Below are 17530 nucleotides of genomic sequence, written 5' to 3' on the forward strand. Positions count from 1 at the left end.
AGTAGTGAGATTCCTATGCAGATATCACCCTTGAGGACCGAGTCAGAGACCCCGCCCCCTGAGCCAGAGTCTGAGATGCCTAAGATTGTGCATGTTAGTGTTAGTGGCAAGATAGCCCAGGATCGAGACTTTGTTTACTCCCGCATTCCTGAGTTGGAACTTTGGTGGATAGGCTAGCTTGAGAGGCTAGGCAGAGGACTTCAATTATGGAGGATGAGTGGAGAGTCCGGATTCAGTTGGTAGAGCAGGTTGCCCGAAGCAGATTGGACGAGGGACCGTCCACTAGTGATGTTGATGCTAAGGCCCGGAGGTTGTATAAGATCATTCGCTGGATGTTGGTTGTGTTGAGAGAGATTCTGGATGATTAGATGATAGTATTGATCAGGCGGGACATCTGGTGGAGCCTGTAGTTGTTGTGGTTTCTTTTTAGCGCCAATAGGCTTTGGGATACTTGGTCAGATGTCGGGATCCCTTTTTCATTTGCTATGTTGTGTTGTATTTTAAAACTTGGTATTGTAGTAGTAGTTGTTAGAAGTTAGGGGTAGTTAGGGGGATGTTTTCCAGTTTTTCCTCTGTTTAACCTTGCTATATTATTGTACTTTATTTCCAGAACTTGTTGTAATCAAACCTTTATTTATGTACCTTTGGCTTGTTGAATCAACCATATATCTTGTTTCATATCGTGAACCTTGGAAATCTTTATAAACTGTTGTACATACCATGTTTCTATATAACTGTGTTTAACATTTCGAAAATCATACCATGTGAAAACACAACCGATATGAGGATATGTCAGTGGCAGAATATGAAGTGAAATTTTCGGAGTTATCTAGGTTTGTACCTGAGTATGTGAATACGGAGGCGAAGAAGGCCAAAAGGTTCCAGCAGGGACTTAGGCCATGGTTTCGGAGTCAAGTGGCACTGTTGGAAATCAAGAACTATGCCGCCTTGGTGTAGAAGGCAATGATAGTGGAAGGAGATCATGAAGCTGCAAAAAGAGAAAATGAAGGTAGGAAAAGGAAGTTTGAGAGCTCGGAGAAAGAGCAAGGAAGTTTAAAGTTTAGAGGGAAGTTTGGTAAGAATGGTGGAGGTCAGAATCAAAAGTTTCAAAAATTTAAACCCGGGAATGGAGCTCAAAAGAATCGAAGGCTGGACAAACGGGGAAGGATAGTAGACCTCAGATTCAAGAATGTAAAGTTTATGGAAAAAGACACCTGGGAAGATGCAACAAGTTGGATGTAACCTGTTTTAAGTGTAATCAGAAAGGGCATTATTCGTCGGAGTGCCCAAATGGAGAAAAAAAGCCTGACTTAACCTGTTTCAAGTGTGGAAAAGTGGGCCATATGGCCAGAAACCGCAAGGATCCTGTTCAAAAGACCAATATTCTTAGAACTGCTGGACCGCCGCTTCCCCCAGCACCAACAGCTCAACCCAGAGCTAGAACCTTCAATATGACAATGAAAGATGTTGTGCAAGATGTGGATGTGATGGTAGATATTCTCATTATAAACTCAGTAAAAGTAAAAGTGTTACTGGATTCTGGAGCAACTAGATCCTTTATTACTGAAAGTATTCTTGATAGATTAAATTGTATTGCGTGCCCTCTTGAACCCAATCTGATTATAGAAGTAGCAAATCAAGAGAGAGTTACTGCTAATAGGATTTGTCCTAGTTGTGATTTGGTTATAGAAGGTCAGCACTTTTCTGGTGACTTAATTCCTTTTAAGTTAGGAGAATTTGACGTTATCTTAGGAATGGATTGGTTGTCAAACCACGAGGCGCAAATTGAGTGTAAAAGTAAGAAGGTAAAGTTAAGGACCAAGGATGGTGACGAAGTGATATTCAAGGGAGAAAGACAAGAGAAAAAGTTTTTAACGGCTATTCAGATGAGGAGATTGTTACGTCAAGCATACGAAGCTTATTTGGCTCATGTCAAAGATATAGAGGAAGAATCTGTAAGGATTGAGGATATTCCAGTAGTAAGAGATTTTCCCGATGTGGTTCCAGATGAATTACCTGGACTACCTCCAGATAGAGATCGAGTTTACGATTGATTTGGCTCCTGGAACGGAACCAGTATCGAAAGCTCCCTATCGAATGGAGCCAGTCAAGATGAAGGAGTTAGCAGCGCAGTTACAAGAATTATTGGATAAAGGAGTAATACCCCCAAGTGTATCCCCGTGGGGTGCACCGGTGTTATTTGTAAAGAAGAAAGATGGAAGTATGAGGTTGTGCATTGACTATCGTGAATTGAATAAGTTGACGATTAAGAATAAGTACCCTCTACTATGAATTGACGACTTATTTGATCAGTTAAAAGGAGCTACTTGTTTTTCCAAGATTGGTTTAAGATCTGGGTATCATCAGCTAAAGATTAAAGCGGAAGATATACCCAAGACAACGTTTCGAACGAGATATGGACACTATGAGTTTTTGGTAATGGCATTTAGTTTGACGAACGCGCCAGCTGCATTTATGGATCTTATGAATAGAGTGTTCAAGCAATATTTGGATAAGTTCGTTATAGTATTTATCGATGATATTTAGATATACTCCAAGACGGAGGAAGACCATATGGAGCATTTGTGGATTTCTTTAGAAATCTTGAGAAAAGAAAAGTTATATGCCAAGTTTTCAAAGTGTGAGTTTTGGCTGAAGGAAGTACAGTTTCTTGGACATATAGTAAATAGTGAAGGAATAAAAGTAGACCCAACAAAGATAGAAGCTGTAATTAATTGGGAAAGGCCCAAGACCCCTACGAAGGTCAGAAGTTTTCTTAAATTAGCACGATACTATAGAAGATTTGTGCAAGATTTCTCTAAGATTGTTGTTCCCCTAACTAAGTTGACAAAGAAGAACAAGAAATTCGTGTGGACAGATAAGTGGAAGAAAGTTTTCAAGAGTTAAAGAAGAGATTGGTAACCACCCCAGTTTTGGTGTTACCGGATGAAAAATGAGAGTTTGTGATTTTCAGTGATGCCTCGTATAAAGGATTGGGATGTATGTTAATGTAACACGGGAAAGTAATAGCGTATGCATCAAGGCAGCTAAAGCCACATGAACAGAAGTATCCCACACATGATTTGGAATTAGCAGCGATTGTGTTTGCTCTAAAAATTTGAAGGCATTATTTATATGGAGAAAAGTGTGAGATCTATACGGACCATAAGAGTTTAAAGTATATTTTCACTCAGAAGGAGTTGAATATGAAGCAGAAAAGATGGTTAGAATTGATCAAAGATTACGAGTGTACGATAAATTATCATCCTGGAAAGGCAAATGAGGTAGCAGATGCTTTAAGCCGCAAGGAAAGATTGAATATGTTAACTTTATCAGAGGAATTGATCAAGGATTTTGAAAAAATGGAAACAGAAGTGCAGACTCCAGAATTTGGAGGTGAATCAATGTATGCAATGTCATTCTAACCCGAAATTTTAAAAAAGATTCGATGTTGTCAAGACTCAAGAGCAAGTGATGAACCGCGAGAAAGATAAGTTGATAGGAGAGGAAGTTAAAGCTCAAAAGGATGGAAAATGAATATATCGTGTTAACTCACGTATTTGGAATACCTAACATTGTAGAGCTAAAGCATGAGATTTTACACGAAGCGCATAACTCAAGATTTTCAATTCACCCTAGAAGTATGAAAATGTACAAAGATTTAAAAGAGAACTATTGGTGGCCAAACATGAAAAAGGAAATCACGGAATGGATAAGTAAGTGCTATACGTGCCAAAGACTAAAAGCGGAACATCAGCAACCGAGTGGATTGTTTCAACCACCGGACATACCAGAATGGAAATGGGAACATATCGCGATGGATTTCGTGGTAGGATTTCCAAAGACCAATTCTAATCATGATGTGATTTGGGTGATAGTCGATCGACTGATGAAATCAGTACATTTTTCATTGATTTCAAAGTGAAAGGACCGATGGACAAAGTGAAAGGACAATTCAAATGATTGAGGATATGTTGTGAACCTGTGTAATAGATTTAAAAGGAAATTGGGACGATCATTTGTCATTGATTGAGTTTTCCTACAACAACAGTTATCACACGAGTATTGGCATGCCGCCTTATGAAGCGTTGAATGGGAGAAAATGCAGATCCCCTACATATTGGGACGAGGTTGGTAAGCGCAAACTAATTGGGCAAGAACTAGTTCAACAAATGAAAGAGAAAGCGGAAATGATTTATAATAGATTAATTGTTGCTCAAGATCGATAAAAAAGTACGCGGATCGAGACCGAAAAGATATGCAATTCGAGCCCGGGGACAAAGTGTTGATAAAGATATCTCCCTGGAAAGGTTTATCCCGATTTGGGAAGAAAGAAAAATTGAGTCATATGTATATTGGACCATTCGAAGTACTTAGACAAGTTGGAAAAGTGGCATACGAATTAGCGTTACCTCTGCAGATTTAACATCTTTATAACATGCTTCACGTTTCTCTTCTAAAGAAATATAATGTTGATGCAAGCCATGTGATTGAATTGGAATCGGTACAAATTCAGCAAGATCTATCCTATATGGAGCAACCAGTGTGAATCTTAGATCGTAAAGAGAAGACGCTCAGAAATAAAGTTGTACCTCTAGTTAGAGTGCTCTGGAGAAATGCTAAAGTAGAGGAGCCAACTTGGGAATTAGATAGTGAAATTATAGAAAAGTATCCCCATCTATTTGCTTAGACTAGATTTTGAGGACAAAATCCTTTTAAGGGGGGTAGATTGTAGCGACTGAGAAATTCGCGACGTGATTAAGTGAATAAAAAATATTATGTGTTGTAATTATAAAGTGTGATTATGTGAATTATGTTTTATTGGGTTTAGTAGAAAAGTTTAATAGAATATTATATTCCAAGTGGCGTGCCAATTGGTATAAAGGATTGATTGTGGAAGCGTGGCAAAAAAGGCTCAGCGTCGGGCCGTCAGACAGGACGCGACCCGTTACGCGAAAAAGGGAAATAATAATAATAATAAAAGGGAAATTTTGTGATGTGTGAATATATGAGTTTTCCTGTCTGTATGCATGACTAAGTGATCTGGATGATTTTGAATGATTTTATGGAATTGATTTGATTTCATTAAGGTATATTGAACCTTTATTCATTTTTATAAAATTATTTGAGTATGGTCAAGACGTAAAATTTGTTTTATTATATTCAAAATAGTCCTAGAGACTTTAAAAAAATGATAAATGGATTTATTTGGTGATCGGTGTATTTTAAAATGATTTTATTAAGCTATAATTCTATTTTGAGCTCAATCTTGTAAAATCCGTAATAAATCAACCGTTCGCTCAAAAATTATTTTAAAAATATGGTTGAAAAGCTAATTTCAAGAACTATATTCTAAAGGTGATATTGATGGCATGTTTATCTTTTTTGATTCAAAAATATATTAATCAAATTCATTTTTGATTAAGGATAAAAGAAAATTAAGAATTTAGATTCTTTTTAAATTACCAACTTGCCCTTGCATGCATTTCCACTCACAAGATGAGACAAGGTTAGATGTGTCATTTCCTACCCCACTATCTTCATTCAACTTAACCAAATGACCATACTATCCTTGCATGCATTTTGTGATAATAATGAGAGAAGGGTACAAGGGTAATTTCTCTTTTCCACTAACTTGTAAGTATAAAAGGAGAGAAGTTTGGTCATTTCCATTTCATTTTATCTCTTCCTTTTCTCTTTCTCTCTTTTCTCTCATCTCTCTTTTCTCTCTTCTCTCCCGAACTCTCCCTCTCGGTTCTCTCTCTCACATACTCTTCCTTTCTCTCTCTTACATGCAACAACAAAAACTAGTCCAAATTCAAAGATCTTGTCATCTATAGCCCTCATTTTCTACTCATACACCATTTGCATGTAAGTGTTTGAGTAAGTTTCGTACTTCCATCTATTTGGTTGTGTTCAAGAAAATATAATTTCTTGATATATTATCATAAGAGAGTCTAAAGTGATTTTATGGTTTAAAACTCAAAGAGGAGACCCGTTATGGGCACTCTTAGATTGGACCACCACCGACCATAATTAAATGAGAGCCGGTGGATCGTAAAAATGTGATTTGCTAAGTTTTTTAGTATGATCTTGTTATAATATGAATTGCATGTCATTAATTTGAGTTCATTTGGTTATAATCAATTTCTAAGGTTCGAATTTTCTTTAAAAAAATTATGTAGGAAAAATGGTTTTTGATGTGTGATAGCATGAATTATCATTAAGTGGTTGCATGTGAATTTGGTTGTTCTATGTGGGTGTTTGGGTTCAAATTTTCATAATTTAAAAAGGGGGTTTTATTTTCATTTAATTTTACAAAAGATTTTGGCTTGAGGATTACTTTTGATTTCGGTTTTTCTTTGAAAATGATTTAAAGGAATGAGTTTTGTCTTGAACTAAAGTGTATGAATGGTTCTTGTATTTGCATGTTATTATTTGATTCTTAGATTGTGTTTTTTTTTCAAAAGGCCGAATGGTTCATGGTCTTTTAAAAGGAATTAATTCAAGTTAATTGATTGATTTGGTAGAGAGAGGTGTTAGCATGTTGATTTATTTGATCTGTTGGGTTTTGTGCTAGAACCGAATGAGTTAAGGTTGTAAAAGTAATTGAATTGATCATAGGGTTTCACTAGTTAGATGCATGTAAAGTTATAAAGAATTATTTGGTCTAATTGAATGGTTTTGGTTCGAATTATATGAAGTAAAAGGAAGGATTGAGTCGTTTTGATATAAGATTATATAACTGTGGTTATAACTCAAGTATAGAGTTTGGATACAAGGACTATATGTTATGTGTTGTAATTGTGTCGCAATCTATGATTCGATGCCTATTTGGTTAAGGTATATGAGTATATGGTATAATCATGCTTTGTGAATATGATCGAGTATATATGCTCTTAGGGTATTGCGATAATCAGAAATTATTAAACGTTCTGGGAACATCGAGTGAGAATCTAATTAGGGTTTGATTGCTGGATTGTAGATTTGGAGCGTGAAGGCATTCGGGCTAGGAAAGGGAAAGGTTTACTAGGTGGCAATAGTTCAACCCTTGTAAAACAGGAAAGCGAATTCAGTTAAGTAACTCTGCTTACTTGTATAAATTGTTTATAGAGAGGATATTATTCGTGCCATGATAGAGTATTGAACTTTTATAGCACTTGTGAACCTGTTATTGATTCTTGAACCTTGATATTGAACTTTTGTACCATACCTATTATTGGTTCTTTGAAACACCTTGTTATTGTTCTTGGTAATGAGTCTGAATGATTTCATATTCTTGGTAATGATAAAATGAAACCTTTCTTTTCCAACACAAGGTTTTCCAAATTAATTCCTGATGGATTGGATTGAGACATAAGAGACTAGTAGGACTAGTCCAGTCGTATTAAGAGACTAGCGGGGCTAGTCCAATTTAAGGTTGAAATTATATCATAGGTACCTTAAAGACCAGATGGTGGTCAGTACGGGTTGATCACCCGTATTATTTATAAAAGTAAAAGTAGTCCAATCAAGGGTTCCCTATCATTTAATAAAGAGAAATTGAATACCTTTATTCAGCAATTGATTCTTTGAAAATGAAATGGTTTAAAATTATTTGTTATGAGTTGAATGAGATATTGTTTAGTACACAGCTTTGAGAACCCTGATTCTATTCTGATATTGGTATCAATCATATAATTGATTTCCAGAGTTAGATATATTCTTGTTTTCCTGGTGAGAGATCGTTTGAGATCCAAATGTTGATTTGTGATGAATGTCGGCTTTCACCCTGTCTTAAACTTTAATTCCTGAAAACCGAAAGCCTTTCTTCTTAACCTTTTCTTTTCCAAAAACAGAAACCTGCCACCTAGAGATTTTAATGTAGAATGCCTTAAAAGCAGTAATGGTATATTGTTGATATTGTATCGTAGAACTGTCATATAGTTAAAAGCAGTAATGGTATGTTTTGCTTTGTTCTGACCATGACAGTTAAGCAAGAGGATGGCCAGACTTAGGCGCACTGCTCGTAAGAGTGTACCTGGTGGTCTCTACCATGTTGTAGGCTTCCAGATGCCAGAGCAGGTAGTACAGGGTGTGTTTGTGTTAGTCGCTAAACACGCGCTAATAATACACGCAAGTATACAAGTTCTCAAGTAGTATAGAATCTTTTCTAGTTCATTCCCATAGAGAATGTATTGGTTAACTATTTAAATTATGCACCTAAGCAACAATGTATGGTTATTATCCATTGCTAAGACGAATAACAAATTGAGATTGTTTATAACTAAGAATTACGCTAACAATTATAACTACGAGAATAAAATTAACTGAATTGATGTATATGACAAACATGGGATTGTAACTTCATTAAATACTTCATTCAATAGCCTTATTATTCTTAACCTTAGCATGCAATGGTGATGATACTAATCAGATAACACGAAACTGATAAACGCCAACTTTCGTTGCACGAGTACCATTCTACCAGACATCCACAAAAGAAATAGAAGCTGAATAGGCACCAATTATATTGAGACCCTATATGTCTATAGAATTTGACAACATAACGGTTTAAGCACAAATTATCTATCTTGATTACATAGGGCAAGTAATATGGTTAAAATTACCTACGAATCATGCATGACAATTACATGAACCTATGCTAGCATGGCAAGTTCTAAATCCTTAAGTTCACTTTCGCTTCATTAAGAATTAACACAATATCTTATAAGTTCGCGACGCTCATAAGATGAATACGCACAACCAATACTAGGATATCACACAATCACCACATACTAAGGCATCAAACAATTTAACTAAAGAAATCCATAAATAAATCCGCTAGAACCCCACGATAACGATTAGCCCATAATCAGACTCATCATTAACGTGGGTTCCGATAAAAACATGATATACCAAACGTAGTCTTTATACGAATAATTAAACCAAATACAAACAAGAGTATAGGTTCAGCAAAACAAGTAACAAGTATCCAAATTACAACTCAAAACAAAGATTCACAAGAATAAACTAGATCATCTTCGCCTTTGTTAAATTATGCTAAAGGTATCTTGTCGTCTTCTCCTTGCGCTCAGGTCCGTCTCTTTATTAAAATGACCTAATATGAATATATATATATAGCTGCCCTCAACAATCTGGAAGCCTTCCCTTTTAGAATTGTATTAGAAACAGGATTCCTGAATTCGGCATCGGCGCGGCCGCGTGCTATCACAGCGCGTGCGCGCTGTATTTCTGGAACCCCGGCGCGGCCGCGCGCTATCACAGCGCGAGCGCACCGTCCTTCTGGGAAAACTCAGATTTCTTCTTAAATCTTGCTGCTTCGAGTTGGCTTTCCATGAGCTTTTATTCCAACACCACCTGGACACCAAATTAGCACCAAAACAGTGCTAATTCACCTAATTACCTGAATAATGCCTGAAATGCAAAAACAATAGAAAACACATTAAAACACTTAACAACTTGAGTACAAATGCATCAATTCAAAGCTTATTAGAGCATAAATAAGTGTCATAAGTGCCACTCAACATACCCCTAAACTTGAATCGATGCTTGTCCTCAAGCATAAACAGACTCAAAGAACAAGAAACAAAAATGCATGAATGCAACTATATGAATGCAACGATCCCAATAGAATAACTCAACCAATCAACAAGCAACATATCAACAAATTCAGTTACTCGCATGAAGATCAATTAAATCATACAAATCAACTTACAAACTAGAGACGTGCGTGTGTAAAGATGCTTACAAATATACTATCGCAACTAGATCAATAATCATGACTCACAACTCATCAAGACAATTGCAAGATTATAAATAAAATAAAAAGCTAAACTCAAAATAACTTACACTTCAATTCTTATATTGGAGTTTTATACGGATTCCTGCTTTTATTCACAACAAAACACAAGTATGCTTATTTGATCATGCAATGAGTGAGGTCCATAAAAGATTTATACAATATCACCCATGTAGCGAGCGTCAGGTTAGCGGATTCCAGACTATAAAAGCCTTAGGTCACTAGGCACAAAGTCCCCTAAGAACTTAATAACTCGAGTACTAAAGAGCCCACTCGTGATCAATTATACATAACACTTATTCTTTTTTTTTCTTTTTTTTCTTTTTTTCTCTTAATTTCTTTTTTTTCACAATTTCTGAATGAGTGTGTTTCACTCCATCTCATTCAACCCTAGACCACTCATAAAAATATAAGCCGGCTACTAGCCAATTGACACCTAGCCACACAACAAGCAATGAAATCCAATTTCTCCAATTTTTAAATATCCATGTCTTTTATTATTAAGAGAATACCCTAAATTCTAAATATAAACAAACGATTAAACCTCGACAAATTAACAAACCATGATCATGATCTGGTACTCTAGCAACCTATAAGACTTAGTGAAATACAAGTGTCTCTAACATACAAATCAATCCAATAAGACTCAACATCACTAAATACGACATCGCTACACTAGCATCAATATCGTAAGTCAATCGGAAAAATTATCTAAGGGATCATGTTATAATGCAAATGCATGAAACTACATGAACAAATTATCATAAAACTACCAAAATAAAAAAAAACTACATGGCAAAATATGCAAACTATATAAACTAAACTATCATGAACACGCAACTATATGAGACTCACACAAACATATTCCTTCAACTACTACCCCAAACTTAAAATATTCACTGTCATCTGTGAAGGTAATAGTAAGGAATCAGGCATACCTACTCTGAATCAGAATCCTCACCCTTAAGGGGTGGAGTGTCAGGCGTTTCAGGAGGCGGATACACATAGTCCTCACCAAATACTGGCCACTAAATGTCAACTCAGGTGGCTCTAAATGCAGTCCCAAGTGCCTGGGTAAGATCGTGTGTAAAACGACTATGGATGTCGTGCATTGCATCCATCCTCCTCGCAAGACGCCTATATTGTGTATTGCTCTTTTTCGATGATTCCTTCAACTGTGATGACTCTATCTCCTCACCCAATTGAGCTCTCCAACCCGCTTCACGGGCAAACTTGGAACTACCAGCATAATACTGATCATAGGGCCGCTTGCCTGGAAGCATATCAAATGAATAACCCAACCCCTTAGGATCGGGCTTACCCCCATACCACTCCACCATGTGTAATATAATCGAACTATCAATGGCAGCCCTAGGGAGCTGAAGTTGTTCATATTTGGCCCAACGAACATGAGCTGCCACATACAACCTCGTCATTATGGACGTGTAAGGTATAGAACCTATAGTGCTCCCTCTCAAAAATCACAGAATACCATGGTGAATAATCCTACTAATGTCCACATAATTCCCCTTCAAAATACTCCACAATAAACGTGCTCGCTCTACATTAACCTGATGCATATGAGACAATGGCAGAATATTAGCACAAATAAAGGCATTTCAAGCACGGGCAAATCTGTTCATACAAGAAGCAGGAAATATGGCATAATCAGTTGTGCTCCTCTTGAATTTCCGCTGAGTCTTAGGCACAAATAAAGTAGCAACAATCAAATCCAAGTCAAAATCCTCCGGAGTCTTATCATTCCAAATAGCTTGACCGGTGTTTTTCGCGGGCTGATTAATTACCCTCCTTATCCCCCTAACCATCATGAAACCATTCTTCTCCACCCTCGCATTAGCATAAAACTCTCGCACAACACTCATAGGTACATCAGCGAGTTCCTCACAAAAAGAAACCCAACCCATCTCCTGTATCATCTCCAACAGCTGACCATCCTTCCCTAATGGAAGAAAACCTCGCTCCTTGATGATTGGCTTTGAAAGAAGCCTCGTGTACTCCTCCTCAGCTTCAGGAGTAGAAAACCTGGGCCTCACACCACTCGCAGTCGAAAAAAAGGTGGTGTTGCTTCCAACTTGTGTTCTTTGTCTCTTGGGTGCCATGGAAATTGATTAGAGAGAATAAGAGTTGTGTTTGAGAGTTTATGAATTGGTGAAGAAGTTTGTGTATGGGGTTTATGTATACATAGGTGGTGAAAAGAGAATTAGATATGGAATAGAAGTGGGATTTAATTATGGGAATAATGAGAGTAATGGGTTTGATTTGGAAAGGGAATTATGGGATGTAGGGGAGTAAAATCCAGTTGGGAATTGATTTTGGGACAAAATTCCTGTTTTCTCCCCCTTAAACTGCGTTTTATTTTTTTTCCAGAGTCGGGACATAGCGCGGCCGCGCGCTGTAACAGCGCGGGCACGCCGTGTTTTTGTGTAAATGGCGCGGCCGTGCGCTGGGACAGCGCGGGCGCGCCAGGCTTCTATAGTCAGGCCTGAATTTTTTCCATTTTTTTGATTTTTTTGTGATCTTCTCTTTTATTCTTGCTTCCTCTACTTACTAATGTACAACAAACTTGGGTTGCCTCCCAAGAAGCGCTTCTTTTACGTCGCTAGCTCGACGTAGAATCTTGAGATCAAATGGACAATAAAATGGCACTAACCACCTCGCGGGTTGCCGTGTCACCATAATAATGCTTCAACCGTTGACCATTTACCTTGAATGCTTGGCCCGGATCATTTTCAAAAATTTCCACCGCTCCATGTGGAAACACAGTTTTGATTATAAAGGGCCATGACCATCTTGACTTCAACTTTCCAGGAAAAAGACGAAGACGAGAGGTGAATAAAAGAACTTGTTGCTCTGGCACAAATTTCTTGAGCACTAGACCCCGATCGTTCCACCTCTTGACTTTCTCCTTATACATCTTGTTGTTCTCATAAGCTTGAAGTCGAAATTCGTCAAGTTCATTTAACTGAAGCATCCTCTTCTTTCCAGCTGCATCCAAGTCCAGATTCAATTTCTTCAAAGCCCAATATGCTTTATGCTCGAGCTCCACAGGCAAATGACACCCCTTACCATACACCAACTGAAACGATGACATTCCCAATGGAGTCTTATATGCTGTTCTGTACGCCCAAACAGCTTCATCAAGCTTCAAAGACCAATCCTTCCTTGATGGACATACCACTTTCTCCAAAATACGCTTGATCTCTCTGTTAGATACCTCAGCTTGACCATTTGTCTGAGGATGATAAGCCGTAGTAATGCGATGATTCACATTATACCTTTTCATCATAGCAGTGAACTTGCGATTGCAAAAATACGACCCCTCATCACTGATTATGACTCTTGGAGTTCCAAACCTTGTGAATATCTGCTTGTGAAGAAAATTAAGCACCACTTTTGTATCGTTTGTTGGCAACGCCTTAACTTCAACCCATTTCGACACATAATCAACCGCCAACAAGATATACTGATTGTTACAAGACGAGACAAATGGCCCCATGAAGTCAATTCCCCAAACATCAAAGACCTCAACCTCGAGAAGCATATTAAGAGGCATCTCATCCTTCTTAGACATATTACCCACACGTTGACATCAATCATATTTTAAAACGAACTGATGAGCATCTTTAAACAATGTCGGCCAAAAGAAATCTGCTTGAAGAACATGAGCTACTGTCTTTTCTCCACCATAATGTCCTCCATAAGCCATTGAGTGGCAATCTCACAAGATCCCCCCGTTTCGCTATAAGGAATACATCTCCTGATGATTTCGTCAGCTTCTAGTTGAAAAAGAAATGGCTCATCCCACATATACCACTTCACCCATGTAGAAACTTCTTCCTTGAGCATAAGATAAGTCGGGAGGCATGATATTACTCACAAGGTAGTTCACAATATCTGCAAACCACGACTCTTCTTCTTGCACTCCAAACAGCTGCTCGTCGGGAAAAGACTCATTTATCAATGTCTTATCCAATGAAGTAGCATTAGGATTCTCTAAACGCGAGAGATGATCAGCAACTTAATTTTTAGTTCCTTTTCTGTCCTTGATCTCTAGTTCAAATTCTTGGAGCAAAAGAACCCATTGAATCAATCTAGGCTTCGAGTCCTTCTTTGAGACGAGATATCGAATGGCGGCATGATCAGTGAAAACTGTCACCTTAGTCCCAAGTAGATAAGATCAAAATTTCTCAAAACCATAGACAATAGCCAAAAGTTCTTTCTCCGTAGTAGTGTAATTCAGTTGAGCACCATTTAGAGCCTTACTATTCTAGTAGAACACATGAAATATGTTGTTCTTTCCTTTGCCCAAGAACTGCGCCAACTGCATAGTCACTTACATCACACATCATCTCAAAGGGCTCATTCCAATCAGGTGCAGTTATGACAGGTGTCGTGATTAAACTCTTCTTTAATGTCTCAAAAGCTGCAAGACACTCGTCATCAAATTATAAAGGAACATCTTTCTCTAACAGACTGCACAAAGTCTTTGAAATTTTCGAGAAATCTTTGATGAAATGCCTGTAAAAACCCGCATAACCAAGAAAACTGTGAATTCCCTTAACATAAATTAGTGGAGGAAGATTCTCATAGACCCCCACCTTGGCCTTGTCCACCTCTAGGCCTTTATTAGAAACCTTGTGCCCGAGAATAATGCCCCGATGCACCATAAAATGGCATTTCTCCCAATTGAGAACCAGATTGGTCTCAACACACCTCTTGAGAACGTGTCCCAGATTCTGCAAGCATTCATCAAAAGAGTCGCCAAAGACTGAGAAGTCATCCATGAACACCTCCACATTCTGGCCAATTATGTCAGAAAAGATGGCCATCATACATCTCTGAAATGTGGCTGGTGCACCACACAAACCAAAAGAAACTCGTCTGAAGGCGAAAGTACCAAATGGACAAGTGAAGGTAGTCTTCTCCTGATCTTCTGGAGCGATACAAATCTGATTGTAACCCGAATAGCCATCAAGAAGACAGTAATACTCATGACAGGCTAACCTGTCAAGCATCTGATCAATAAAGGCAATGGAAAGTGGTCCTTCCTAGTGGCCTTGTTCAGCTTCCGATAGTCCATGCAGACCCTCCACCCTGTTACTGTTCTGGTAGGGATAAGCTCATTCTTTTCATTTGTTACCACAGTAATTCCACCTTTATTTGGTACACATTGAACCGGGCTTACCCATGAACTGTTAGAGATAGGATAGATGATCCCTGCATCTAGCCACTTTAGAATTTCCTTCTTCACTACTTCCTTCGTGATTGGATTAAGTCTTCTTTGCTGCTCGACTGTAGGCTTGGTACCTTCCTCTAGCAGAATTTTATGCATACATTAAGAAGGGATGATCCCCTTGATATCTGTTATAGTCGATCCAATTGCCAATTTGAACTCTCTCAGAATCCTGAAAAGCTTTTCCTCATCACTACCTGAAAGGTCAGATGCAATAATAACTGGCAGAGTAGATGCATCACCTAAAAATGCATACCTCAAATGCTCAGGTAAAGGCTTAAGCTCAAGAGAAGGGGCTTCCTCAATAGAAGGCTTGAGGCGTTTAGGAGCTTTGTTCAATTCCTCCATTCCAAGAGATTCGAAAGGCATATCAATTTTCCTTTTCCAGGGAGAAGCATTCAAATATTGCAATTGTTCTTCACCTTCGTCATCTTCACTATCTGAATTCCCCAAGAAGGCTTTTCTAAGGCATCAGACCTTAGCAATTGATCAAGTTCCGATGTGACCACCGAATCAACCAATTCCACTTTTAAGCACTCCTCATTATTAATAGGAAATTTCATGGCATTGAACACATTAAAGGTAACATTCTGATCCAGCACTCGCATTGTAAGCTCACCCTTCTACACATATATCAAGGTTCGGCCAGTTGCCAAGAAAGGTCTTCCCAAGATTATGAGAATCTTCTTATCCTCCTCGAAATGAAGAATTACAAAATCAGTAGGAAAGATGAGTTTATCAACCTTGACCAAGACATCCTCCACAATATCTCGCGGATATGTAATAGAACGGTCGGCCAACTGTAAAGTCATATACATCGGTTTAGGATCAGGTAGATCCAACTGCTTGAAAATTGACAAAGGCATCAGATTGATGCTAGCTCCCAAATCACATAAGCAGCTGTCAAAAGACACTTTTCCAATAGTATATGGAATAATGAATCTTCTTAGATATTTAAGCTTTGGAGGCAACTTCTGCTGTAGCACAGCACTGCATTTCTCCGTGAGAGCGACAGTCTCTAAATCATCTAGCTTCACCTTCCGAGAGAGAATACATTTCATAAACTTTGCATAACTAGGCATCTGCTCGAGAGCCTCAGCGAAAGGTATGTTGATATGAAGTTTCTTGAACATCTCCAAAAACTTCTCAAATTGCTTGTCCAGCTTTTTCTTCTGCGGCCGCTTAGGAAAAGGCGGTGGAAGATAGATCCGTTTCTCCCCTGTATTACCCTCAGGAGGAGTGTTCTCAATAGTAGTCTTTCTTGGTTCCACTTCTTCATCCTGCTGCTTTGCTTCTTTCTCAGCCCCAACTTCTTCAGTTAACTCTTGAGTTTATTCGGGATTCGCAACCTTCCGAGACCTCAAAGTGATTGCCTTTACCTGCTCCTTAGCTTCCCTCTTTCCTGGCACTCCAGTGTCACTAGGCAATGTACCAGGTTGACGATTTAGCAAGGCATTGACAATCTGCCCAATTTGATTTTCCAAGGTCTTGATAGAAATGGCTTGACTCTTGCACATAAGCTTCAACTTCTCTAATTCATATTTTTCATTAGCTTGTTGCAGCTGGAGTTATTGTCTTGGTGCATACTGCGGTTGCTGAAAACCAGGGGGATTGTACTGCTTAGATGGATACTACTGAAAAGGCTATTGAACCACATTCTGAGCGTTGCTCCAGCTGAAATTAGGATAATTGCGGTTCTTAGGATGATAGGTGGCTGGCACTGGTTGCTACGATCGCTGGAAGTTGCTCACAAACTGAGCTGATTCACTAGAGATTACGCACTGATCAGTTTTATGGGCACCAACATAAAGCTCACAGACACTAGCAATTTGATTTACTCCATAATTAGCCAAAGTGTCCACCTTCATTGTCAAAGCCTTAAGTTGGGCAGCGATAGCAGTTGCTGCATCCAACTCCAGAATTCCTGCTACCTTTTCCTGAGTCAGTCTCTGAGAAGGATTCTGGTACTCATTAGCAGCCATCAATTCAATAAGATCATAAGCTTCATCGTAGCTCTTAGCCCACAAGGCTCCTCCTGATGCTGCATCAAGCATGGGTCTAGAAGTAGGACCCAATCCATTGTAGAAACAATTAATAATCATCCAATCAGGCATGTCATGGTGTGGGCACTTCCTTAGCATCTCCTTAGATCGATCCCAAGCGTCACACAGAGATTCTCCCGTTTGTTGAGCAAACTGAGTAAGAGCATTCCTGATTGCGGCAGTCTTCGCCATGGGAAGAATTTAGTGAAAAACTTTTGAGCAAGATCTTCCCAAATGGTGATAGACCCTGCGGGTGGAGAGTGTAACCAGCACTTAGCCTTGTCCCTCAGAGAGAATGGGAAGAGACGTGGCTTGATAGCATCTTCAGTCACATCATTGAACTTGAAAGTGTCTCAGATCTTGATGAAATCCCTAATGTGCATGTTGGGGTCTTCAGTTGGAGAACCCCCAAACTGAACTGAGTTCTGTATC

General features: G+C 38.5%; 1 non-coding gene across 1 annotated transcript; it reads left to right on the forward strand.

Moving 5' to 3' along the window:
• Nucleotides 1-17168: 17168 nt before the first annotated feature.
• Nucleotides 17169-17275, forward strand: LOC141663325 (small nucleolar RNA R71). The gene has a single exon (XR_012551404.1). It is a non-coding gene; the product is annotated as a small nucleolar RNA R71 (small nucleolar RNA).
• Nucleotides 17276-17530: the final 255 nt, after the last annotated feature.

This window comes from Apium graveolens, chromosome 5 (genome assembly GCF_009905375.1).
Source record: "Apium graveolens cultivar Ventura chromosome 5, ASM990537v1, whole genome shotgun sequence".
NCBI lineage: Eukaryota > Viridiplantae > Streptophyta > Magnoliopsida > Apiales > Apiaceae > Apium > Apium graveolens.